Source organism: Triturus cristatus, chromosome 2_1, assembly GCF_964204655.1.
Source record: "Triturus cristatus chromosome 2_1, aTriCri1.1, whole genome shotgun sequence".
Classification (NCBI taxonomy): Eukaryota; Metazoa; Chordata; class Amphibia; order Caudata; family Salamandridae; genus Triturus; species Triturus cristatus.
In genome coordinates this window covers 979,267,227-979,278,914 of record NC_140581.1, presented here as the reverse complement: position 1 = coordinate 979,278,914, position 11,688 = coordinate 979,267,227, and the positions used below count along the sequence as shown (strand labels likewise).

General features: G+C 40.5%; 1 pseudogene; it reads right to left on the bottom strand.

Moving 5' to 3' along the window:
• Positions 1–4,679: 4,679 nt before the first annotated feature.
• Positions 4,680–11,018, bottom strand: LOC146866154 (large ribosomal subunit protein mL53 pseudogene; annotated as a pseudogene).
• Between the last annotated feature and the right edge of the window lie 670 nt (positions 11,019–11,688).

The following is an 11,688-nucleotide window of genomic DNA, read 5'->3' as shown; positions in this document are numbered from 1 at the left end:
GTTGACCATGTGACCTTTTAAATTAGGGCCTTGTCTCTGTGGAATGCAGAATGACCTTGCTAAACGGGCCTCTAAAGGTGGGGTTTCTGGTTTCTCCATAAGAACATCAATACAATTAAAGAACTTAATTCCAAAGAGAAAATATAAAAAAAAGGGGTTTCTTTGAAAGTCCCAACATCATGTTACATGCTCTGCAAAACTGATACATTTGTGTCTCCGCTCTAAACAAATAATGTCTGCTAGTTGCTTTTATTTGACAGAAAACGAAGTGTTGCATTAAGTCTTAGACAGAAAATAAGATGCAGCCCTTTTCTAAAAATTTTGAAGGCTACATGCCTAAGTGAGAACGATTCGCCAATTAAGAATTATTTTTCACAGTGGAAAGTGTAGGTGCCAAATTAATATGGAGTGTCAGTGTAACATTTTTTTTTACTTTTAGAGAGGTAAAACTAAGGTGGCTTGATGTTGCAAGGTGACTGACAAAGAGGCTAACAGTTAAGTAATGGAAATTTATTTTTGTATATGTTAAAGTGTATAATGTTTTATCTTCTGATTAAAAGTTATAATTGATATTTGTTTGATTATGAGACATGTTCCTCTTTTGTGTGTTGTGTATTTTTTTTTTTGCTTCTGCCTACAGATCATTCATGGATTGTTCTGGGTGATTTAAGGCTGACAAGACACGTGAGTTTGGTTGGTTGAAAGGAGATGTGTTTTTGCGTGACTCCTTTGAAAAGAATATTTGTGTTTTTTTTTATGTTTTTGCATTTCTTCCCTCTATAAGTTATTCCTGCTGGTCCTGTGTGTCAGAAGCGACACAGTAAGTGGTATTGGACAGCTGATCACCACTAATTGGTGACCAGTTGTCACAAAAGGAGGGGGAAAAGGGTAATTTTGTAAAAAAAAAAGTAATCCTAATTTTCAGCCTGACAAATTAAACAGGCCCGAATGACCACAGTGCATGACATGGCTTTGCATGTGCTGTTGTGGTTTGTCTATGCTTCTTGTGCTTGATATACAGCGAGTATATCTAATGGCTTGACATGTGCATTTTTTTTATTTGTGCATTTTTTAATTTTTTGTATGTTTTGTTTTATGTTCTTGCTTTTATACTATTACAAGTTCCCCTGTGTTGTGAAGGGATGCGTATGACGATATGTATCGTTACATAACAGTTGGGTGGATTTGGTATAATAATAAATTTCACAGATATGGTTTTCATACTGTGAAGAAGACAGGCAGCACTTTACCAGTGCATGTCTAAATTGGCTATAATGGTATTACAGAAAACTAAAAGAGATCCACAGGATCAAAGTGTGTCACCTGCAGTTAGTCACGTTTCTGCCCCTTCCCTTAAAGGAACAGACAGCCTTACATTTATGTATCCTTGATTGGACCTAAGGATGAAATTATAGATCTGTGACTCAAGGTGGCCTAATTTCTATATTACATTAGTTAATGATGTTCTGTTTCCTAAGTAGCATATGGCTTTTGTTCCTTAAAAGAAAACCAGGTTTTCATTTTTCCCTGAAGAAGGAACTGGAACATTAGCTAGGATTACCATATATGGTGTAGTCGCCAGCGGTAGAGTTAAAATTTGTGTAACTTTGGCCTTTGTGTATCACCCGTACTCTTGGTGTTGTGTCATATGCCTGACTATCACCCAAATATTTTTTTGTTCTTTCTATAGATTTTTTCTTTTGTTACTTCTCCCCTGACCAATGTCGCATCATGCTTAGTTATTGAGGATTTTAGCTATGTCCTAGTCACATTTCTCTTTTTCGAATTCCTTTCACCAGTCAGCCCTTTTATTATTATTGGTGTATTGTTCAGGTTCACATTTCCAGACTGTAGTAATGTACCCCCATACCCCCATATTATGTATAAAATCCCTTTTTGTATGACCAGACTGGTTTTTAAGAATTTTCTTTAGGCCTACTTCGATGTTTTCCGGTCTGACTGTCAGGGTAGTGATGGACTGGTTAACTGACTCAATATTATAGTAAGACAAGTTTTCCATCTCAATAGGAGATATCTTATGTTTACCGTTTTGAACATGACAAATTTTCAATGTCCATTTTAATTTGGTTTTCAGTTCCCTTCTGTTCCTGCTGCTTTAATTTTTGGTGGGATCAGATGTGTCCTAATCATGCAAATATCAGGACCCTCTAGTTCTTGTCTTTTGTTTACACATTTGACTATTAGCCTGTGTATTGCATAGTGCACCTGATGCACAGTTTTTAAAGGAAGGTTTCTACATGTCCCTGATAATCTGTATCATGTGATTTCTCTATTGAGATGTTCTAAGATAAGGAGGAACACCTAGACCTAATCATTGAGGAAAATATGTGTTTACCCCATTAGACAATGCCACTGTGTGAGGAAATCCATTCAGAAAGAATTCTCATGTAGCTATAGATGGCAGAGAATAATGGAGAGAACCCAATTGAAGATGCTAGAGACCCTGTTTTGCCCTTCTGCCTTTGTCTTTGTATTCTATGCCCATGGTGTATGGCTACTCCTTTGAAGATTGCAGACCACCTGCTTGCAGTCCCCTTGTTAAAAACCATGAACTGTTTTTGTACTAAATTGAAGGAAACTAACAACTGTGTCACATTTCCTACGTCACTGGATTCTGCGGGTATCAAGTCATAATAACCTGCAGAACATTGATTTAAGCCTAATTCCCATCAGTGACAGCTACAGATGAAAGACGGACGTCTTGGCCCTACAGTCTCAGCACCCAGAAAGTAGCAAAGCTGGACAGCGATCGCCAGCGCATGGTATCGTACTTGCTCCATCAGACGGCGTTGGACATCAAAAAACCAAAGTTTCCGTGTAAAAGAGCTAAAGTGAAGGATTCCTGTTGTTGATGGCAGAGCTGGTTTGAGGCTTCATTTCTCTACCTGTCATGTGCTGGTAACCTCTGACAGTGTGCAATCCCTTGAGCCCCTTGGCCTGAGTTTTGGCCACACACCCCCTTTTCTTTGCTCCAACGGAAGAAGGGCAGTGCACCGGAGATTTCAAGTTTGGCAAAAGGCACTACATTATGGTACCCATGATGAAAGGAAAAATTAAATGAAAGAGCAGCCCGAGAATCCTCTGACACTGAATAGCGAGTGTTGGAGCCTGAAAGTGTTGCTGAGTGTGAAAGTCTGTTGCTCTTTCCCGATTAATAGTACTTGGGTCTGCATGAGATGATCTGTGCCTACGACCAATGAAGAGCCCAATATCTGTAGTGTCTGCCGCAGAGGAGAGACACTGGTGCACTACATCGAGACATTGAGACTTTCGAGTGAGCTGTGAGTGTTTGCCAGGAGGGCACTCCAACGGATACTGAGAAGCACTATTTTCATGGAAGGCCTGAATCAAGAGGCCCAATGCGACAATGGAAGCAGATTTGATGGACGATAGAAGCCTACCAGAGAGGCTTAGAACGGACTTTGGGTATAGTTGTGGTTGCACAAGTGTTTCCAGTGCCACTGTATGAAGTAGGTGTTATATATATGTTCATCCAAAATGGTCCTGAAGTAGTGTTATGTCTGTACTCTGATAAAGGATATTCCCATTTCACCTAGTAATAAATTAGGATTTGCCTGTGTAATGGCAAAAGGAGCGTCTGAGGTTCTTTAATTTTGACTCCATCTTACATGCACCGCCATTTTTGTGTTGCCTTTACACAGGCTGCTTGATTCACGAAGTGTCTCTGCCCCTTGGACTGCAACGTGTCAAAAACCCCCTCCGTCCTTGTCTTGAAACCCATCTCAGACACCAGCCGGCCTAAACTAATCCTTGTCTGGACTACCTAATCTCTATATCAACTATCTGTTAGCCTTTAGTATTCTTCTCGTGCCGTATCTTCAATTCAATTAAGCTTTATTCGGTACAAATTAATGACCATAAAAGCACACGGGACAGAGTTAAAAAATACAAAGGGCAAGTTACAGTAAACATTGACAATACATTAAGAATCACAATAAATTAATTAAAAACTGATTAAAATGTTAAAACACAATTACACACTCTGTTAAAAACACATACTTTTCCTGGAATTGATGCATTTGTTTAAAAAAGTTGCAGTGTAAAAACAAATGTCCGCAGATTGCAAATTAAATATTAATTTCATTGCATGCTCAACTGTACGTATTCCATATTTAAAAAACATTGGTTTAAGGAAAGCAATACGAAAATTAGAGTACAGTTTACAGAACAAGATAAAGTGCAGTGTGCTTTGTGTTGAAGTCCCATCGCATCTACAAGGCCCAAATGGATGTTTATTTGCTGTTGGATGGGCCACCAAATGGTGTACCATTCCAAATCTGAGTCTTGTTAACACTAATTTATGCGAGGGCCTTGTGACCAAGGTTAGATAGACAGGAAATCCTTTCGTTGATAGATACCTATTATAAAACACGACAGTTGACAGAGTTCCGGCAGCAACTGCCCTCTTTATCTCTGCAAAATCCAGAAAAGCCCTTTTCAACTCAGTTTTGGGGATCAATAGAACTACTTTGGGATCTTTTATAATATTCAGGTTAAAAATATCTGAAAAACATACAATAATGTATTTGATCCAGGGTATTGCTACAAATTTGTCTAATCGCAAACAGTCCTGGATAATAGACCTAGTAAAGGACTTCTCATCCTTCAGCCAGATAGACCGCCAGATCATCAAAGGCCTAAGGGATAAAAAGTCGAGTAGGTAGTTGACAGATAATTCCTGGTGACTCAGTGCATTTGGTGTTAAAGGCAGCAAGCATTTCTTTGGAAGTCAACAGTGCTCCTCTCATCTGCAGTTTTTCCCCATCATCAAATGTGATTTCAATCAGGGGTTCAGACTTGTCATGTCTTATATCTGTCACAGTTTCACATTTGATATTGGTGGAACGAATTTTCTGTTGGTTGATGGTCTTGAGAAATTCTCGTGTTGACCTTACGTTCGACTCAAAAGGGCAAAATTGTATTGCGATTTTTTCCCCGATTTCAGCACCACTCCGCCCTTGGACGCGGCCATCTTGCTTTGCGCCCTGACCTGTCACCGGTGACTCAGAACGTTAGAGGCCAAGGTGGGCAAGCATAAAAGTTTTTTAAGAAAAAGATTTTCTTCCAGCTGCAAATTATGGGCACAGCAGTAGCCCCAAATTCCTGCCCCATATAGTGCAATAGTTACGCATCTGGCCTGGTAAATTTTCAGCATGTCCCCGGTCCTACGGTCCCCAATTTTGGCGGCAAATCTAAAAATGCCGTGGGCATTTCTAGCCATTTTATTACGTATATTATTAAATTCATAAATCCATTTCTTATCACAACAAAAGGTAATACCTAGGTAACAAAATTTATCCACCTGTTGCACCGTTACATTATCAATGAAGTATCCTTTAATAGTATATTTTGAATTCTTTGAACCACAGATCATGGTGTGCGTTTTTCCTTTGTTAATAACTAGTTTCTTATCTTTTATAAAGGACGCAAAACTATCCATCAACCGCTGCAGTCTCACGGAAGTTCTAGATAACAAAACAGCGTCATCGGCGTATAATAACACCGGCACTGAAACACCATTGATTATGGGAGCATCTGCGTTAACTTCCTTTAAAATAGCATCAATTCCATTAATAGATAAAATAAATAAAAGAGGAGCTAAAACACAACCCTGTCTTATACCACGTTTGACGCTAAAGTTTGGGGTACATTCTCCCTTACTCCCGAAATGCACACAGGTTTTTAATTTCTCGTACATCCTGGCAAGAAAGAATATTATACCCTCTGGTGCTCCCATTTTCAACAAGGTTGGCCACAAAATTGAGTGGTCCACCATGTCGAAAGCGCTACTTAAGTCTGCGAAGCATAGGTACATAAGGCCTGGTTTTGCATCAGTGTACTTCCCGATCAACAATTCTAAATTAACACATTGATCAAGCGTACCCCTGCCTTTCCTAAATCCGTACTGGCCAGAATGCAATCCTGTTCCACCCATTCCTCCAGTCTTACGAACATAACTCTACTCATAACCTTTATAGAGGAGTCCAATAGAGAGACAGGATGATAATTCTTTGCATCAGACCTACTTCCTTTTTTATAAATTGGGACAATAATAGACTCACCCCAGGTTGGAGGGGACTCAGTACAAACAGCAGCATTAAAAACGACGGCCAACAGGGGTCCCCAGACTTCCGGTGCAGCTTTATAAACGTCAATCGGGACCCCATCAGGGCCTTGGGCTTTCCCGCCCTTACTCGCCCGGATGCCACTTTCGACCTCCCTAACAGAGATATCAAGTGGCAAAATAGGCCAATTTGATGAACAAGCATCAGTAATTTTACCAGAGTCAAAAATAATCGAAAAGTGGGTAATCCACCCTTCGCTAGGAACATTTACTGTTAACTCGGGTACATTGGCCTCTTTAAGAAATGGTGAGTTAACCGTCGCCCAAAACAGTGTGCAGTTAGATAGTTCTGCAGCTTGGTTAAGTGAATCCCAAGCTTGCTGCTGTAAATCCCCCTTCCTATTTTTAAGAGCATTTTTATAATTTGTCCTTAAATTTATTACTAAGTTTTTATCCCTGGGCTTCATTACTAAGGCCTGCTTAAGGCTAGTTAGAGCTGTCGAACAGGAGTGGTCAAACCAACCAGGTCCAATCCTTGAACGGCCCCTGTTACGACCAGTAAACTTTGCATCAATGGCAGTGTTGATTCCCTTAAAAGAAGATAAGACCCGCTCATGGTCGAATCTGTTTTCCAAGATAAAAACAATGTCTACCAAATTCCCCTTTATTATAGATGTAATCAGTTCTAAGGCTTTTTCCCCTACCCATCTAAGCCTTACCCCGTTAACCCTATGAGCTTCTACATTATCAATTGTAATCCCCACCTCTGCATCACTATCCTCCCACAAAGTGGTGGCCATAATTATACAATTGTGGTCACTTATAGCTGATATTTCAATTTCCGGTGGGCCAAAGCAATCTTTAATACTGGAAGATACTATCACATGATCAATCACTGAATCAGTACGCCAGTTTTTGAATGTTGGGACGGGCAGGCCATTTCCATCCTTACAGCATTCCAATATTTCCAGGTCATGACAACCCATTAATTTATGCAAGGTTTCCCCATAGGCATCATGACCAAAGTGCAGTACTTCACATCCAGCATTATTAGTAACCCCACAAACCTTTAACGGTGACAGTTCACATAACGTAGTGTTAAAGTCCTCACACCAGATAATATCAAATGCAACGTTAGGTTCCAAGCTCAGAGTATCAATGGTATTGGCCAGGTCTGTTACTATTTTACTCCTGGTGCCGTCAAAGATATTATTGTAATAGTTAATCAAAAGGATATTGCGGCCTTTACCTTCAGAGATCCAAAGCATCTGTACAAGATCACCTACTGGTATATGCTTTTTTACCACTATCTGGCGATGGACCGATATAAGTATAAGTAAACCTCCTTTGGCTCTACCAGGTCCCTCTCCCCGTGCAGGTAAATTATAGGACACAAATCCCTCATAATTAACATCCCCTTTGCACCAGGTTTCCTGAAAACATAAAATGTCATACTTGCAAATAAAAGTTTTCCAGCCTGGATCACTACCCTTGGATTTTAAACCGGCCACATTCCACCAGACCAATCTAGTACATGTGCCTCTTCTAGTAGCATTTGTAGTTACAGGTCCAGTAACAGAGGCCCCCCCAATAGGCTGACCTATATTACACAGATCCTCATGATCCTCAACAACAGTCTCTACCTTGGTCAAAAAGGATATAGGTCATGTGGCCAAGGCAATAGTTTTGTTAACACAATCATCTACGCCAATACCTTTAGCCTTCTCTGAGTTCAACTCTCACCCCTGTATAAGTCAATCATTAGAGTCCAGGGAGCTAAGGGCATGAAATCTATTTTGAGTTGGAATACCAAGGTGAGGTCTATAGGTAGCCGGATAGGTAATGTTTCCTCTAGTCTCACAGTGATTAATATTAAAGTGACTGTAAAAGAAACCTAACGATCTAGCACAAACATTAACATCAGAGGTCGGGAGAGACGCAGCTCTTAGGAGGACAGTGGCAACATGTTGTGGATGTTTAAAGTTTATAATCACACAATCCCCCCTTGAGCTTTTCCTAGAATTCCCTATCCATTTAACTCTCCTGGTAGTCAGGACTTGGTCAGAAAAATTTAACGGGAAACCGCATTGCCTATTCAACCAGGATATACTTTTATTCTTTAAAGAGTCATGTGTTTCTTGGTGACCCCCACTTTCTAGTGGCGGTACATTCGTTAGTACTACTACGTATGGTGCACATTCGGGCGGGAGGTTAGTAACGTGCCCTTTACTTATTTCTTTCCAGCCCTCGCTATTTTTAGTAATAGTGGCTGTCTGACTGTCACTACGAATTGGCACTTGGGGGGCTATGGAGTTAACTATAACATTCTCCCTACTGTCGATAATCTTCGTAGAGTGAACGTCCTGGGTATTACATTTACTGTTGGTTGTGGCAGTAGTTACTCTTCTTGGTTCTTCGATAGCCTTTTTAAGAAGTCCGCCCGGTCTAACAACTTCTGCAGTAAGTTGTTCAATTTTTGACACAAGTGGGTGTATGATACCTCTGATCTTTAAGTCGATAATATCCGCTAAGTTCTTCGTCAAATCAGCATCTAATCTGGCTTCGTTAGACTTGGCAGCCTCGTCTATTTCAAAGTGTTTTAATGGTGAGGCTACTTGTTTCCTTACAGTACGTGTTCCCCCCCTTTTGTTTGGGGTTTTTCTACATGCTCTAACTAGCCGCGCTACTGGTGTCGGAGAGCATTGTACTACCTTGTCGGTATGATCATCTAAATCCACTAAAATGGGGGGAACCTGCTCAAACTCGGACAGTTCCCTTGCAGAAACATCCAAATTAGTAGCATTAATACAACTATTATCATCCAGTAGTGAAAGGACTAACGGGAACTGGGTAGGGGTTGCCGGCGGTGGAGATGTGTTTATCCCTAGTGACTGCCGCCTATCAGTATTTATTTTGCTCACCACTTGCACCAAATAATTATCCATGGTACGCGGCCCAGAAGGGGCCTTCAGTTTCGACATGGTAGCAGGGTATTAAGGATATAATAATCCAGAATAAAGCTTACAGAATTATGCTACTTATTACACACCATCAACTGGTGAGATAGCAAATTTAAAAACAAACAAATACAAAACAATAAACTCAGTTCAAACACAATATAGAAGGAGGAGTCTCACTGTGCACGGCTACGTTTAGTCCGACAGCTTAATTAGGACAGAGTCTAAGGCCCGGCCCAGCCTCCTCTGGCCTCTGAGGGCCACAGAGGGCCCGCCCTTTGCCCGGGCTTAGCCCGGCGCCGCCCGCGCGCGTCCCGCGACGCGGAGGAAGCCTCCTCGATTTAAGCGCCTCCGGGCGTGGAAGCGGGTGTTGTCAGGGGGCGGTGACCTCGCCGGTAATTGTGGGAGATGAAGTCCGCTTAGCTACCGCAAGGACTCCTGTGGTGGCAGCGGCGGCGGCAGAAACAACGAGCCCGGACACAAGCGTCCCGTCTGCCCGCTCTGTCAGCAACCAGCGCGTCTCCACTTCGTCCCCAGGTAAGCGCCAGGCACACAAAAAGTTTTCCATCTTACATGCACCGCCATTTTTGTGTTGCCTTTACACAGGCTGCTTGAGTCACGAAGTGTCTCTGCCCCTTGGACTGCAACGTGTCAAAAACCCCCTCCGTCCTTGTCTTGAAACCCATCTCAGACACCAGCCGGCCTAAACTAATCCTTGTCTGGACTACCTAATCTCTATATCAACTATCTGTTAGCCTTTAGTATTCTTCTCGTGCCGTATCTTATCTTTTGGCCTACGCTATTCTCTCCCTGTATTTTCCTATTCCACAACCTTTCCTTTGAAGCACACAAACATGTTCTGCCATTGCTGATTGACCTATGGGTGCTGTCATTGATTGACTTATGGGATTGGGCAAAAACACGACTCAAGGGGGACGTTCTGGTTACATGATGCCTTGTTTTGAATGTTTTCCTATTGGCTAATATTTGGCAGATTTTGTATATCCATATTGGAATTTTGCATGCTTGCATGAGCCAGGACTGCCCCTTTCTTTTATGCTGAGTTTGTAACCCTCACATATATAAGACCCCAGTGTACTGTACTCTTGAGACTGCCTCATTCAGTTGCTAAGGCTTCTGTGTGACGTAGTCTCACTCATTTGAGTTTAATAAAGATGTCTTTTCATATTTCAGCTTCTTTGCCTGGGAATGAAGATTTCAGTTTCTTCAAACCACTGTGGACAATTTTCAAATTTTGTGTGAATTCAGAACGACTCCAACTGAGGGTATCAGTGCACCCAAAATATCACCTACTATTTATGAGAAACTTGCTCTTTTGTTACGGGTTAGTCCTTGCTTTATTTCGTTCAGTTTATGATTGCTTCAGTCCATGTGATACACCTTAGGAAAGACGATAGCAAAATAACAACTTCCATACCAATGTGCAGGCAACCATGAATAAGCTTTCTTGCCACACACATAGTAAACCCTTGGAAACACAGGATCAGTTCCACCTTTCAATCCCCAACCTCCAGTAATTTGGAAGGTATGTTCACACTCACTAGAACCTATAAAATAATTATTATAGTTAGTTTTTGTTCTAAGCAAACAAATCTTTCCTTTCTGTGACCAGTCCAGAGACATTGCAGCATATTTCTCTATTTTCCTTCTCTAAAATCCCATGGTGGTACTCTGGACTTTTGTTCAACAGCTTTCTTTTGGAAACTTTCCCTTCTATTTTCTACCATTTCAATGAAAATGGTCTCTTCAACCCTCAAACTACAGGTTAAATTATTCTTACAAGCATATTCTATGTCTAAAGTTTTAGTACTATGGAAAAATCCTCCCATATATCGTGCATTCTTACCACTTAACATCTTGTTTAATTCTTTAATAACAGGAATTTCAGAAAATACTAAATCTGTATTCGAGAAGTGATACTCAAGTTTCCCCATTACATAGAACAGGCTTGTAAGTGTACTGCAAGACACACCATAGGTTAATGGAAGGTGGTGATAGGTCACCCCTTCAGAAACAGACGAAGGTAATTGCATGCACACATAACAATCAATCACATTTATAGTTTCGATGTACTCATAGAGTAATTTGGTAAAGACGTTTAACGAGAAATCACGAATTGATTTATCATGATGGAGAAAGCTTCCATCAAAGGGTACTATATTAGTATTTGGGGTTTCATTAGCAACATCATTCATTCTTTCACTTATTACATCATTAGTATTGTTTCTTTTATCAGTTACCATTAGTATAGGTACAAGAACAGTTAATAATAACCACATAAATGTTAATAACAAGACACTACATAAGCAAGCTTTAATACATCTACGTTTTAGACTAGATTTTTGAAGTTCAGTCACTTCTATTTCAACCATTTTGTATCTATAAATAATTTTAAAATGTAAAAATAGTTGTGTAATCCTACACTTCAAGGCTTTCTTTTTAACCACTCGTTTATTCTTTTTCGTCAGTCTGCTGTAAATTTTTATTTAATTTTCTTTCAATCATTAAGGTTGCACCTTAATTCATCATAGTTCTTTACAGAGGCCTTAGTTTGCTATCATCAACTTGCTCAGTGTTAGACTTTTCCTTTTCTTCTGAACTTTC